This window comes from Bubalus kerabau, chromosome 15 (genome assembly GCF_029407905.1).
Source record: "Bubalus kerabau isolate K-KA32 ecotype Philippines breed swamp buffalo chromosome 15, PCC_UOA_SB_1v2, whole genome shotgun sequence".
Classification (NCBI taxonomy): Eukaryota; Metazoa; Chordata; class Mammalia; order Artiodactyla; family Bovidae; genus Bubalus; species Bubalus kerabau.
In genome coordinates this window covers 7,401,347-7,417,303 of record NC_073638.1, presented here as the reverse complement: position 1 = coordinate 7,417,303, position 15,957 = coordinate 7,401,347, and the positions used below count along the sequence as shown (strand labels likewise).

The following is a 15,957-nucleotide window of genomic DNA, read 5'->3' as shown; positions in this document are numbered from 1 at the left end:
TCATTACTATTATTAGCTGTTTAACTGTCATGAGAAACCTACCACAGGGGCATCTAGTCTACCTTCCTAGAGAAATGATGTGCTGAAAATGGAAGCATAGAAGTCAAGCGTGACAGTGTATTTGGGGAGAGTGGGACAAGGTCAGGTACAGCCAGGGAGCTTCCTCCAGCACAGGGATCAATTAAATGCCACGGAGAAGGTTTCATTGACTAGGAAAATAAATGGGTTGGACTCTGCTAGGCATTATTCTAAAAATCACTGGAAACCTGAAAAGCTGTGATCCGGTGTTAAGTGGGAAGAAAAGTGTGAGAGAGTGTGAGAGTGGGACAAGGCCAGGTACAGGTGGGGAGCTTCCTCCAGCAGAGGGATCAATTAAATGCCACAGTGTGGGTTTCATTGACAGGGAAAATAAATGGGTTGGACTCTGCTAGGCATTATTCTAAAAATCACTGGAAACCTGAAAAGCTGTGATCCAGGTGTTAAATGGGAAGGATCAAAAGGGTGGCCAGCCTTCTATGTTGGCTTTCACTCTGTGATCAGAAAAAGTGATACTCCCTCTGAAGGAAATGCTAAAATGGGGATTTTTTTTCTCTAGTGATTCACAACTTCATGTCTTAAGGTCTTTTTGAGCTTGAACCTGTGTCACTATCACTAACTGGAAACCCAACAAGGATAAGTTCCTGCAGAATATGAAAGAGCCAGGTTATGGGGGAGTATGAAATGAAGAAAAGTGTGACTGATGATTGATGTCACAGATCTTTATAAATGTTCCAAAAGTCATCCTCCTTCAAAGACTCACAAATTTCCCTGTATGAAGAGAATTTAAATAGACCCAAAGACCCCATAAACCATCTTCCCTTTCTATCAGGCCAGGCCTAGAGAAGCTAACTTTCTTTCCAAACTAACCCTTGTCCATCTTAATACCAAAGCTCCAGGCAATGTTGACCATGGCAGTATGATCCCAAAGGAGTTAGCAAAAGTCTGCAGCTCAGAAATAGGTTGTGTCTCTCCAAGGAGAAGGCAATGGCGCCCCCCTCCAGTACTCTTGCCTGGAAAATCCCACGGACAGAGGAGCCTGGTAGGCTGCAGTCCATGGGGTCGCGAAGAGTTGGACACGACTGAGCGACTTCCCTTTCACTTCTCACTTTCATGCATTGGAGAAGGAAATGGCAACCCACTCCAGTGTTCTTGCCTGGAGAATCCCAGGGATGGGGGAGCCTGGTGGGCTGCCGTCTATGGGGTCACACAGAGTTGGACATGACTGAAGTGACTTAGCAACGAGGAGCTTGAAGAATGTTCTACCATATTCACAAAATTTTTTCAGAAATTTTTGTTCAACAGTGTAACCATTCACAGCCTCTTAAAACTAACCAAGTTGTTTTACTGAAATGACAGCTATGTAAATTCTTTAAAATTATATCGAGGCCATAGCCAAACATGTTATGATACTAGTAATCTTTTAAGATCTTTAATTGGAGGATAATTGTTTTAAAATATTGCATTAGTTTCTGCCATGCAATACTGTGAATCGGCCAAAAGTATACATATATCCCCTCCCTCTAGAGCCTCCCTCTCACCTCTCCATAATTTTTAAGACTGATATTTAAATAATGTATATATAGCTTTTATTAAAGTACTATAATAAGGGAATTATTTATTGCATCTATTTTTATTTCTATAGCTATTGTTTTGTTTCCAATTCCATTTTAACCTGCATCCAAGCCATGCATGTGCATGCTGAAAGACTTGAAAAGCTTGTTACAGAAAATAGCAGGCCCTTATTCTTCATTTTCTCCACATCCTGATATTTAGAGGAAATACATTTCAACTATTTTAGTTGATTATTTTATCATTTAAATCCTTACATCATATAACTTGGTAATATTGCTATTTCTTAATTTTCCAGATTTGGTATTACCTACAGACTTCCCATTGTGAAAGTTGAATATTTAGGTCACTTTCACAATCTCCCACCCTATGTTCACACCCTTCTCTCTCTCTCTCTCTCTCTCTCTCTCACACACACACACCCCCCATGCTTTTTTGGTGATTGTCATTCTGATGGCTTGAGGTGATATCTCACTGTAGTTTGATTTGCATTTCTCTAATAATTAGTGATGCTGAGTATTTCTTCATGTATTTGTTGACCATCTGTATGTTTTCTTTGGAGAAATGTCTATTAAGATCTTCTGCCCATTTTTTGATTGGGTTGTTTGTTTTTCTGATTTTGAGCTACATGAGCTATTTGTATATTTTGGAGATTAATCCTTTGTTAGTTGCTTCATTTGCAAATATTTTCTCCCATTCTGAGGGGTTCTCTTTTCATCTTGTTTATGGTTTCCTTTGCTATGCAAAAGCTTTTAAGTTTAATTAGGTCCTATTTGTTTATTTTTGTTTTTATTTTCATTACTCTAGAAGATGGGTCAAAAAAAACACAAAAAAAACCTTGCTTCAATTTTGGCCAGATGCTGTAAAACTCTTAGAAGAAAACATAAACAGAACACTCTTTGATATTTTTTATTCTTGTCTACAGGGTCCTTTGTTTCTGGAACTCCTTCTTTTTGAATGTTGGTAATTCTGGAATATCCTTTATTTTCTTCTTTTTTCTCTATTTTCCAATTATTTATCTTTTTGTACAGTACTCTGAGATATTTCTTCCACTTTAATATATCTTTTGTAAATTTTTCCTCTGCTATTACTTTTTAATTTGCAAGGATATCTTTTATTCCTCACATTAAAAAAAAATAATACCTTTTCCTGCTTTTGAAAACACAGTATCTAATTCTGGGGACATCAGTGATAAAGACTCTGACACAGATCAGAACACTTCAGGGAATTTACTCCTATTCCTTTTTTATGCTTATTTTTATATTTCTATTTTATGTTTGTTTTATACTTTATATTAAAGTTTTGCCTCAAGTAACTAGTGATCCTTAGTTGATATTATTTTCAATTTTTAAAAATAAATATTATTTCTAATGTCTTTTAAAAGAGAAAGTAATTTTTTCTGTCACTTTTCTGGCTTCTAATAACCTCTTTAGCCTTTCACTTCCTCTCTTCTCTTCTGTATATATTACTTTCCATAGATTCTGTTGTAGATAGGAGGAAGCTCAAAAATCAGGGAGAGGGGAGACATCTCCTGAACATGATTAATGCTCTGAGAAAGAAAACTGTAAAATTAAAGGAGAAAAGAGCTAGGATCAGGGGATTTATAGAAGTGAGATTAAATTAATAGGAGTGCAAGAAAGGTTTTTGTGTAACAAAAATAAAAAGACACAGAATTGACACAAAATAGTACCAAGTACCAAAAGGCCAAGAACCAAGCCTCTTTGTTGTTCTTTTTCTTCCATAAGATCAGCAGAAATAATTATTCCAGTCTATTTTACAGAATTACTTCTAGGCTCAATTGAAAATATGAAAGTGGAAAGCATTTAAATGGAAATGTTCAAGTTCTAATAATATTGTTTGCTTTCCCACTTGACGTCCATGTAATATTTTAGGCTATTCTTGTAATTATCAAGAGTGCTTTAATCTACATAATCTGGGACCAAGTTGTCACCTAAGAGTACTTGAGATTTATTTATTTATTAAATTAATTTATTATTTTAATTGGAGGATAATTGCAATATTCTGATGGTTTCTGCCATTCATCAACATGAATCGGCCACAGGTATATATGTGTCTCCCTCATCCTGAACCCCCTCCCACCTCCCTCCACACTCTATCCCTCTGGGTTGTCCCAGAGCACTGGCTTTGGGTACCCTGCTTCATGCATTGAATTACACTGAGGTAGAATAAGCCTGAGTTGTGACACCTTTCATTCTAAATTTCTAATTTTATGACTTTAATGTTATTAATATGAATAATGGCAAGTTCTACCCTGGCAAGCCACTAAGGATATATCCAATCTCCTTCTAAACTATTATGATTTTCATACCTATAACTTTCATCCTTTTGAAGAACAGTAAAGACAGTTCCAGAGAAAATGTTTTCTTCAGTTTTAAAGCTTCTCCTGTCTCTATCACAAATTTTAATCATATGCAGTGACATAGATTTCAGATATCTTTTTATAAAAAGGCTTGGATCATCATCATTTTCTTAGCACTCTGCCACAGGAAAGCCAGATACAGAATGTTTATAGAGGCATTTATGATTGTTTTAGGAAGATAACTCTGACAGGCAGAATGAAGGCAGTAGTCCTTGCATGAGTAGTGAGATAAAGGGAAAGTATTTGCATGTTGACAAAATGCATGATTTGCTGTCTCCTTGTCTTCCTCAATGGCTTCCCTGGTGGCTCAGCTGGTAAAGAATCTGCCTACAATGCGGGAGACCTGGGTTCGATCCCTGGGTTGGGAAGATCCCCTGGAGAAGGGAACGGTTATCCACTCCAGTATTCTGGTCTGGAGAATTCAAAGACTGAATGACTTTCACTTTCACTTTGCCTTCCTCAACTGCAGTGTAAAGAAGCAACAAAAGGCTCTATGTATAGCATTTCGTCACAAGTGATGCTTAATCCTTAAGTGTCAAACACAAAAGCAAAATGTGTAACAGCTTTTTAAATGACAAATATTTGAAGCCTTTCAAGAAAGATACTAGACATTGCTAGATTAAATTACCTCTTTGAGAATGGATTTTACAAGGCTATATTGTAGAACTGTATATTAATTGCAAATGTAACCTAGAAAAACTGTCTACTAGAAATAGGAACAATAGCCCAAAGCATTATGTTAACAAAAGAGACATTTTCATTCCACCTTAAGTGCACACTTTAAAAGTGGGTTCTTGTATTTAAGAAAAATATTTATTAAGATTTTTTTTCTTCAACCCTTTAGCCATATTTAGCATGGTTGGATGTTTAGTAACCTACATTTTTGTGATCATATTTTTATAATTTGCTTTATCACAATACATAAATACCAGTTCTAGGAAATAGTATAAATAGTCACTGCCTCCATACTACTCAAATATTGATTAGGTCAAGGAAACAACTTTTTTTACATACCTCATTTTTATGATTATTTTTGTTGGCTAAATGATGCCTGTTGTCCTAGATAGGGAGAAATGGAATAACCCATCTCCACTGAAAATGCCAGCAATGCAAATTAGCTTCTGAGTCAAATGGACAATGTGTTTGAAGCCAGAACATGTGCAGTAATTTTCTACATCCTGTTCAAATATGATACACTTTTATCAAATGGAACTGCTCCCCTACAAACTAAGCTCCATGTTAAGTATCTATCTTCACTTTTATTTTTTGCTTCAAAAATCCTTGAAATATTTAAATAAAGCACAATTCTGCTAAAGCAGAAGTGCTGAAACCATAAATGGCATGTAACTATTCCAGGCAGCATGGAAGAGCCACAAGAGTAGACTTTAAGACGTCTTATAGGAAAGTGAAAATTAAACAATTCTAGGATGTATATTTTATTACGTGCACAATTATCCACAGAAAAAATTAGATGTGGATAATTAGAGGTTAACAACAAACTCAACTAGCAATTTTGCATACTACTTTAGGAGGATAAATGATAAAAAGTAATTTTATTCTGATTTTGTAATGAAACTGTCTTTACTCTACTTAATCTCTAGCCGCACACTTTCCTCTGGGGCTTCCTCTGGTCCTTCCCCTGGGGCTGAGGGGGCAATAAACAACTGTAGCGGTTTCCCTTTCTCCCATGAGAACAAGGACTATTTTGCCTTATTCCACACTGGATTCCCAGTGCTTAGCAGAAAGGCACACTGCAAACACTCCAGACATAACATCAAATGCATGAACCCCTCTTGTCACAGGAATAAAAACCAAAGCCTGTTTATTTGCTATTAAGCCAACAGCAAATCACTAGGATATACAACTCTACCAAAAAAGATAAAAGGAACACAACATGAAGATTGAGTCATAATGTGCCCTGGAGTACGTATAATAATTATATTCATTTCAAATAAGTGGCAAGTTCAATAGGGAACAAAGAAAATTGAAAGGCATATTTTTAAAAGTGGCATCTTTGTGACTTGTCCATGATCCAGAAGTGGAGTCTTTTGTCCTTAAAAAACTAATATTATCTCACCTCTATTGTTTCCCTTGTCTACCCTTGGCACCACACATAGAGCAGAACCACCTATCCTCACAACATATTATGAAATCCCTTTATCCTCCAGGTACTTTTCAAGATAACAGTTCTTTATTTTGATTCAGTTAGCTTCGCTAACCCCATGGACTCTTCCTAGTCCATCAAACACTAACTTTCTATGTGATTAGTCACACTATATCACACCACTGCTTCAGTATTCTGCAAAATGATAGAGGCCTGAACTGCTTGTCACTTTTAGGTGGAAGCCAGCAAAAATGTGACTGAAAAATGTCTTGTGCATATTATGTATTTTTGTTTATTTTTATCACCAATTGACACCTCATTTATATACATTAGAAACCAAACTATGTGAGAGAATGAAAACATGAGTAAATACTGGAACAGTTATAGAATTTTTTTAAAACAACTAAATCTGAAATGTCATTGTTTCTTTTCAGCCTTTAGCTTGTAGTTTATTTCATGTGTCATGCCATCCTTCTTTGAAATGCTCTTTCAAAGAAAGAATGCCCATGGATTTATTTTTATTTGTTTTGACAGAGTACTCTTGGAGATATTAAAAGTTTGTGTTTAATACAAGCAAAATATATCCCAATTATCTCACCAAAGAGTTTTAAGCCCTTTGCCTCAATATCAACAGCCATCACAGTCCTGTGTATTATACAAGCATATTTTCCTATTCCAAAATAACTTCTATATAAGACAGATTCTGGGCAGGAAAAAGAATACTTAAATTGGGTAATCTGAGGACTTTAATGAAGAGATACTAGGACTGTGCGGCAGGAGTTGGGGAAATCCACCATGGTGCCTTGAAGTACTTGGTCTAGGACAAGGGAGGCTTCAGACTGCCGGGGAGAAAGGAGGAAAAGTTAGAAGCAGTTAAATAGGGTAACTCTAAGGCAAGGCCCACTTGACAGTGTTTCTGGCCTTTAGTTGAGGGTAATAGCCAACCCTCGAGAAAAAATCAGGGGAACTGATTCTCTGACCTCACTCTCCCACCCTCTAATTTCTCAGAGGGGAAAGATGTCCATTATGTCTGGAATGCACTGGAGTTCTCTCCCCCAAGGGTCTTCTTATTCCTGGCTCAGTCTAATTGAAGGTTGAGGACTCAGGATTTAGAAGCTGGGGTCTGGGTTCCATTGCTAATCTTAGTTCAACACTTAGGATGTATGCCTTAGGCAAAAAGATGAAAATTTAGATAACTCTAAGGTAAAAAGCTAATAATTTAATTTTAGGAGATTCAAGCTTCAGAACTCAACTGTGAGGTCTCTAGCTCAAGGGGCTTTGTTCTGAGGCATTTGGAGGTTACATAATTCAAGTGCACAAGTTTGGAAAAATTAAGGACACATACATGGCTGCTGAGAATTAAATCTTTAGGGATCTAAAGAACTTGAGGCAAGTCTGGGGAGCTCTTGCAAGTACTGGGAAGAACACTGCTTTGGAGAAAGACAGATTTTGTTGGGGATCCTGATTGGGCCATTTACTAGCTGTATCACCTCTCTGAGCACCCAGTGCTATTAAATGGGTAAATTGGGGAGCTGGGGGAATAATGTAACTTTGCAGAGTTACTATGAAATCGGTGACTCACGCAATTCAGCTTAAGGTACTTTGATGCCTTAAGCTTTATGGAAATTAAATCCTTCTTAACTATAATTGTTCAAAGCTTTCCAGCTTGAAGATGTCTGTTTAATAAACAAGGTGGAAGCTAAGTAGTCATTAAATGGCTTTCCTTTCCTCAATGTAATCTCTTAAATTTGTACCATGTGCCCAAAATGACAGATTGACCTTCCCTTGTTTTTTTCCTTACTACTTTCATTGCCTTAGTTTTGTTTTAATCTTCATCGTATTCTGGACTTCATTCTTGCTTGCACTGTTCCTAAATAATGCTCCAGTCTTTTCTCTTCGTCCCTTGACTGTGTTTGTCTTACCCTTCTTGTATACATGTGCTCTTAAAGCCCCATTTCATCTTCACTTTCCAGTGTCAGGCACAAGCTGTGCCTATAATGTCTGTGAATCTACACATGAATGAATAAGTAATAGAAAGAAACATGTATGAAAAGAAAAATTAATGGAGAGCATCCTGTTTTGTCATATTTCTAGGAGCTTCCAAAGCTATTTTATTCCATGTGTATCTGTGTGCATGTGCTTGCTGCCAAGTAACTTCAGTCATGTCTGACTCTGTGCGACCCCATGGACTGCAGCCTACCAGGCTTCTCTGTCCATGGGATTCTCCAGGCAAGAACACTGGAGTGGGTTACCATTTCCTTCTCCAATGCATGAAAGTAGAAAGTGAAGTCACTCAGTCGTGTCTGACTCTTAGCGACCCCATGGACTGCAGCCCACCAGGCTCCTCCATCCTTGGGATTTTCTGGGCAACAGTACTGGAGTGGGGTGCCATTGCCTTCTCCCGTGCATGTGCTTAGTCATATCCAACTCTTTGCGACCCCATGGACTGCAGCCCACCATGCTCCTCTATATATGGAATTTTTCAGGCAATAATACTGGAGTGGATTGCCATTTCCCACTCCAATTTTTACTCCATATCAATAACTAATTTTTTTACTATACAGTTAGAATGTCATTTATCCTCAATAACCAAGTGTGTAACAACCATACTGCACAAGCTTCCTGTGCTGGCAGGGAGTTAAATTTTGAAAAGTACATCCTGTATTCACCAAGTAAGGGTAACTTCTCATAATGTTCCTGCATCATTCAGGTAGCTGAGGGCAAAGTAGACAGACTACTCTGTAGATATAACCATACTTGCTAAACTTCCTACAAAATGAATGTCTATTCATTTAGGATTTCTCCCATCCAGAAGGATGTAATCCAGCAACACATCAGATTTTTAGATCATGAATTTGTGGGATAAGATAATTTTATGTCTAAATATTAAAATAGTCACATGGCTAAATCAACCAATTTTTATATACTCACTTGATACAACTTAGTGAAAGTGAAAGTCACTCAGGCGTATCCGACTCTTTGGGACCCCATGGACTATACAGTCCATGGAATTCTCCAGGCCAGAATACTGGAGTGGGTAAGCCTTTCCCTTCTCCAGGGTATCTTCCCCACCCAAGCATCGAACCCAGGTGTCCCACATTGCAGGCAGATTCTTTAGCAGTTTAGCCACCCAATAATCCTCAGTGTTCTCTTTTTAATAGGCTGGTTCCTTAGAAATATAAGGCAAAGTATTTCAAAGTACCATAAATAAGTAAATATTGCCCCCAATGACTTTCAAAACTAATCTATAAAACTGTGTCCTTTACCATTCCTAGTACAGCAACATCAGACTTTGCAAAGCTACACATTTTCTTCCTCATCCTGTGATCAAATCATACATTTTCATTAAATACTTCAGATTCACAGTGGTTTAAATACAAATGCTAGAATAACCAGCTATGGAGTCAGGTTCTGATGTGCCAATTTGTTGACTCCCTGGCTTCCTCCAAAATAAAGATGATAACTATCCCATTCACAGGATTGCTGGGAGGGTTAAAAAACTATGTATTTTATTTGGAAATATCAGTTATAGACCCAGCATAGTAACAAGTGTTCTTCAAGTCTTAACTCAAGTAATCTTAACCACCTTATATAATAAGTACTCTTACTATTCTCAATGAGGTAAAGAATGTAAAGCATTTACTACTTACTAATAATAAGTGTTCAAAAAATAGTTTTGTTATTATTATTCTATTGCATTTGAAAGTAATTTTTACTTGTAATAAAATCAAATATATTTGTCCACCATCAGTGATAATGAAGTGAAGTGAAGTGAATTTGCTCAGTCATGTCCAACTCTTTGTGACCCCATGGACTATACAGTCCATGAATATCAGTGAGAATGAAATATCGCAATTTGGTAGAGCTTGATTTTTAGCATACCAATTGTGTCAAGTAAAGTTGTTAGTTCACTGTATAGTTACTATTTTTTCTAGCTTTGTAAGGAAAAGTTATATAAATAAGATTAAAACACATATGCAATGTTGGAAATGTAAATTGGTGCAGCTGCTATGGAAAACAGTATGGCAGTTCCTCGAAAAATTAAAAATAGAACTCCCATATGATTCAGTAATCCCACTTTTGGGTATATATTCAGAAAAAATGAAATTGTTATTTCAAAAGAGTATCTGTGCCCCCATATTCACTGCAACATTATTTTCACTAGCCAAAACACGGAAAGAACTTTAGTGTCTTATCGGTAGAAGAATAGATAAAGAAAATATGATGTATGTGTGCAATGGAGTATTATTCAGCCATTAAAAAAAAAAAAAAAAAAAAAACAAGAAAATCCTGCCATTTGCAACAACATGGGTGGATGACAAGGGCATTATGCTATGTGAAATAAGTAAGAGAAAGGAAAATAGTGTATAATTTCACTTATATATAGCATCAAAACAAAGCAAAATAACAACAACAACCAAAATCTAAACTCATCAGTACAGAGAACAAACTGTTTGTTGCCAGAGGCAGGAGGTAGGAAGTAGGGTCAAGATGGGAGGAGGTGGGCCAAAGGTATAAACTACCAGTTATAAGATAACAAAGTTGCTAAGGGACTAGATCTTAAAAAGTCTCATCACAAGAAAAGAAGATTTGCACTTATATGTTGTGACGGATGCTAACTAAATTTATTGTGGTGACCATTTTGCAATACATACAAATGTCAAATTATTAAATTGTACACCTAAAATTAACAGTGTTATACATTGATTGTGCTATGCTTGGTTGCTCAGTTGTGTCCAACTCTTTGCAGCCCTATGAACTGTAGCCTGCCAAGCTCCTCTGCTCAAGAGATTTTCTAGGCAAGAATACTGGAGTCTGGTACCATTTCCTACTCAAAGGGATCTTCCTGACCCAGAGATCAAAGCCATGCCTCTTGCATCTCCTGCATTGGCAGGCAGATTCTTTACCACTAGCACCACCTGCAAAGCCCTACACATCAATTATCTTTCAAGAAAGAATAATATAAACAAAATTACTGGATAAACTCTTATGAATCTATATATTAAATTAATTTGACTAGAACCTGCAGAGTAAGAACTGATCATTACTAAGGTTTACTATGTGCCAATCTCTTTATCAATTATATTTTATTTAATTTCCCTGCAGTTGGTGAAGCTGGTGTTGTTACTTCCACTATACATATGAAGAAATGTTCAGAGATCAATCAGGATCAGAAATGGTACACATAGGGAAAACTGTTATTTTTGTTTTTGTTATATTTTTTCAATTCAGTTCAGTTGCTCAGTCATGTCCGACTCTTTGCAACCCCATGGATTGCAGCACACCAGGCTTCCCTGTCCATCACCAACTCCTGGAGTTTACTCAGATTCACATCCATTGAGTCAGTGATGCCATCCAACCATCTCATCCTCTGTTGTCACCTTCTCCTCCTGACCTCAATCTTTTCCAGCATCAGGGTCTTTTCCAGTGAGTCAGTTCTTCGCATCAGGTGGCCAAAGTATTGGAGATTCAGCTTTAGCATCCGTCCTTCCAATGAACAGCCAGGACTGATCTCCTTTAGAATGGACTGGTTGGATCTCCTTGCAGTCCAAGGGACTCTCAAGAGTCTACCACAACACCACAGTTCAAAAGCATCAATTCTCTTTGGTGTTCAGCTTTCTTTATAGTCCAACTCTCACATCCATACATGACTAATGGAAAAACCATAGCCTTGACTAAATGGACCTTTGTTGGCAAAGTAATGTCTCTATTTTTTAATACAGCTGAAAAAAAAAAAAAACTAATACCTAAAAAATGTTTATGAACTCTCTACAGTACCTGGAACTAGTTGCTGCTGCTAAGTCGCTTCAGTCATGTCCGACTCTGTGCGACCCCACAGATGACAGCCCACCAGGTTCCCCCATCCCTGGGATTCTCCAGGCAAGAACACTGGAGTGGGTTGCCATTTCCTTCTCTAATGCATGAAAGTAAAAAGTGAAAGTGAAGTCGCTCAGTTGTGTCTGACTCTTTGCGACCCCATGGACAGTAGCCCACCAGGCTCCTCCGTCCATGGGATTTTCCAGGCAAGGGTACTGGAGTGGGGTGCCATAGCCTTCTCTGCTGGAACTAGTTATGATACACTACTCCTTAAGTTCATACTAATGATAAATATAGTAAAGCAAGATTATAAAATAGCTTTATAGATGTATTTCACTTTTTAAATCTTATTTTTATTATTGTGAAACATACATGCTGAAAAGAGCTATTATTTTAAGATTAATAGTAAAATGAACACCATTTACCAACCCTTCCCCTTACCTTCCCTCTAAGAATAGACCACTGATAACTTTGGAAACCTCTGTGGCCCACTCTGAATTACTATCTTCCCTGCACACTGCAACAAGTGACCACTACACCAGCACCTTGCTTTTGCATTAAACATTCTTAATATTATTATTATAGCCATTCCATCTGTGTCTGCCCTAAATAATATAGATTAGTTTGGAAAACTAAATACTTAGCGCAAACCTGGCAGAATAAGGAAAAAGAACTACTCTGCCACTCTCCTGGTGAGGGAGGCTCCTGGACAAGACCAGCAGAGTGTAGTCCGCAGTCCACTGTCTGTCTCTTGCTTCCCTGACAGTTTACAGGGATCCCTGTGGGTTGGTAGCAACCGACTGCTCAGAGTCCTGGGAAACAAGGGGTTCACCTGAACTGTAGCATCTGGCTGGACACATGGTGAGGCATCTGGCCTTCTGCAACTCGTGACTCTGCTGCACAGAGTTAAGGCAAATCACCTCAGACGGAATAGGGTCCTCGCCCTTCTCCTATGGGCTTTAGAAGTCAGTTATCCGACTTTGCTTCATCTCCTCTTTCCTCTATATTTTAAAAAATAATAATCTTAGGAAAACAAAACACCAAATTACACGGAAAGCTTCATAGCATGGCTAGCCATGCTAACTGAAAGCTACTAGTTATCCTGAGCCACGGATGGAAAGTCTATATCTCCATCTGCAGCTATATTCAACTTTCAGAAGCATGGTAAGTGAGCTTCCCTTAAATGGGACTTTCAAGGCAACTTGAGCTAAAAAAGTCATATGACTTCCCTAAAGTAAGATGAAAAGGAAAAAACAAGCTCAGTGAAACCAGTGAAGCCACTGCTTTGATAGAACACAAAGCAAATCTAGTTGACTAACCTCTAGAGTATTTGATACCACCTGAGCAAAAAATAAGGGTCTACTTTTCCACAGAGTAGTAATTCTTAGCTTACCCTTCTTCTTTTATGGTAAAAATGAAATTCAGTTCCTATAGGTATAACACAAACCCTTTTTTATTAATTGCATTAAATTTCTATGCTAGTAAATTTGAAATTGAGAACCCTGCCCAAGGGTCATATTTCCTCTAGGCATACTACTCTGTGATTCTTTATTAATACCATCAGTCACTTAGTGAATGTTAGTTACTTAAATGTCTGAATGTATGGGATACATTTCTGCATCACTTCACTTTATCCACCAAAGTAATAATAGTGGAAGCACAGACTGGAAATGTTAGAAGGGCACTTAGAAATTGTCTCTTCCAACTTTATGCCTTAAGTTACTTTCTATTAAAGAAAACTGAGGCCCAAAATAACTTGCCCAATGTTAAATAGCTTCTTACAACCCTGAACTGTTCACTCATTTTCATTCCAAGATATTATTACCTCAAAATAAATTTTACAATAAAGGAAATTAGCTTCTGGTCCTGTTAAGAGGAATTTTCTTATGATAAAGACCAAATTTAAAAAGCACCTCTTGTTTATCAGACAGTTTCATAGCTGGTTTTGAATATATTCCATAGAGAGTGTGGCCAGATAAAGGAGAAAAGTCAAAACATGTGGCTGGATCTATAAACTTCATCTCTTAGCTGAAGCCCAGAGTAGTGAATTCAACTCAGAGAAAAGCATCAGTATTCCTCTCTGGTCTTCCATTTTCTTGCTTGTAAAGGAATCTGTAAGGCCCATTTGAGTTAATACTATATTTGATTCTGTTTCTTTATTTTAAATAATGGAATACTTATCTTCATTTCCAACAGCTCTGAGGGTCGAGACAAAACTGAATAACTTGAAGTCAGGTGAACACTTGAGGAAAACATTCAACAATATGATGCTTTTTGCCAAATTCTGCTTCTCTTATCTTGTTCCCTGTCTCAGTTAGTGTCCCTCCAATCTACTAGTTACTCAAAAAAAAAAAAAAAAAAAAAAAAGTTGCTGATGGCATTCATCCTTGATGTCTTCCTTTCTTGGATACCCCAAGGACTTTACATCAGGAAAGCTTCTCAATTGTAGCTTAAAATGCATCCAGAGTCTGAGCACACCTTGCTCCCACCCTAGTCCAGACCCTATCATCTAAATCACTGCTATAGTCTCCACCCTGCTTTCATCTCATATGGTCACCACCATCCAGTAAAGACTATTCTTACCACAATAGCTGTCAGGGCAATACTTTTAAAACATTAGTCAGGGGGAGGAGCCAAGATGGCGGAGGAGTAGGACGAGGAGAACACTTTCTCCCCCACAAATTCATCAAAAGAGCATTTAAACGTCAAGTAAATTCCACAAAACAACTTCTGAATGCCGGCAGAGGACATCAGGCACCCAGAAAAGCAACCCAACGCTTCAAAAGGAGGTAGGAAAAATATAAAAGACAAAAAAAGAGACAAAAGAGGGACAGATGGAGTTCCATCCCGGGAAGGGAGTCTTAAAAAGAGAGAAGTTTCCAAACACCAGGAAACCTTCTCACTGCCGAATCTGTGCCAAGCTTTGGAAGCACAGAGGGCTGAACATAAAAGGGAGAAAAAAAATAAATAAACAATTAAAAATCGCAGATTGTGAGCCCTACGGTAACTCCCCCAGCAGAGAAGCAGCGCAGACGCCTGCACACGGAATTAGCAAGCGGGGGCTGGGCAGGGAAGCGCGCGGCCTGTGTCCCTTAGAGTAAGAATCAGGCCCGAATGTCCTGAGCGCTATCTGAGCGAAATAATCTGGGCTAGCAAACCAGACTGTGGGATATCTACCACGCGAAAAGCCAGCCCTAACCTAAGACACCACCAGGCCCATGCATGGAACAAAGGACTGAACAGAGATAGCCGGCTGCAGACCTTCCCCCTCCGGTGACAGGCAGCCAGAGCCGGAAGGGGGCAATCGCAGCCCCAGAGAGACACTATCTATAAAACTGTAAGCAGGCTTCTTTGCTAACTAAAACTTCTTGGGGGTCTGGACGGTCAACATCTGCCTGAGAAGGTGCGCCGGTTTTACACCCAGATAACCGAGTGGCGGGGAGGCGATAAGTCGCAGCATTGGCGCCCGCCAAACACCTCATCACCTGAGCTGCTCGGATCTGGGAAGAGCACAAAACGCAGGCCCAACCGAGTCTGCGCCTCTGAGGACTACCCGAGTGCCTGAACCTGAGTGGCTTGGACCTGGGAGCTCAGCCCAGGGCCGGCCTCTGATTGTTCCTGGCGGAACAACCTAGAGCCCGAGCAGTGTGGGCAGGGAGGCTACACGCGCCGTGAGCGGGGGGCAGACCCAGTGTGGCTGAGGCACTGCGAGCGCACGCCAGTGTTATCTGTTTGCAGCATCCCTCCCTCCCTCCCCACAGCGCGGCTGAACAAGTGAGCCTAAAAAAAAAAAAAAAAAAGTGTCCTCCACCGTCCCCTTTGTGTCAGGGCGGGAACCAGACACTGAAGAGACCAGCAAACAGAAGAAGCTATAACAGAGGGAAACGCCTTGGAAGCTACAGGCCATAGATTAAAACCCTGTGGTTACTACGGACTACATAGGAAGGGGCCTATAGATCTTGAGAAATATAAGTCGGACCAAGGAACTAGCCAAAAATGAACTGAACCCACAATACTCACAACAAAACCAGAGAAAGACCTAGATATA

General features: G+C 38.8%; 1 protein-coding gene across 1 annotated transcript in view; it reads right to left on the bottom strand.

The window, feature by feature from the left end:
- TRPC6 (transient receptor potential cation channel subfamily C member 6) overlaps positions 1-15,957 on the bottom strand; it is a 166,280-nt gene that overhangs the window by 59,314 nt on the left and 91,009 nt on the right. The gene's annotated exons all lie outside the window — the stretch shown is intronic.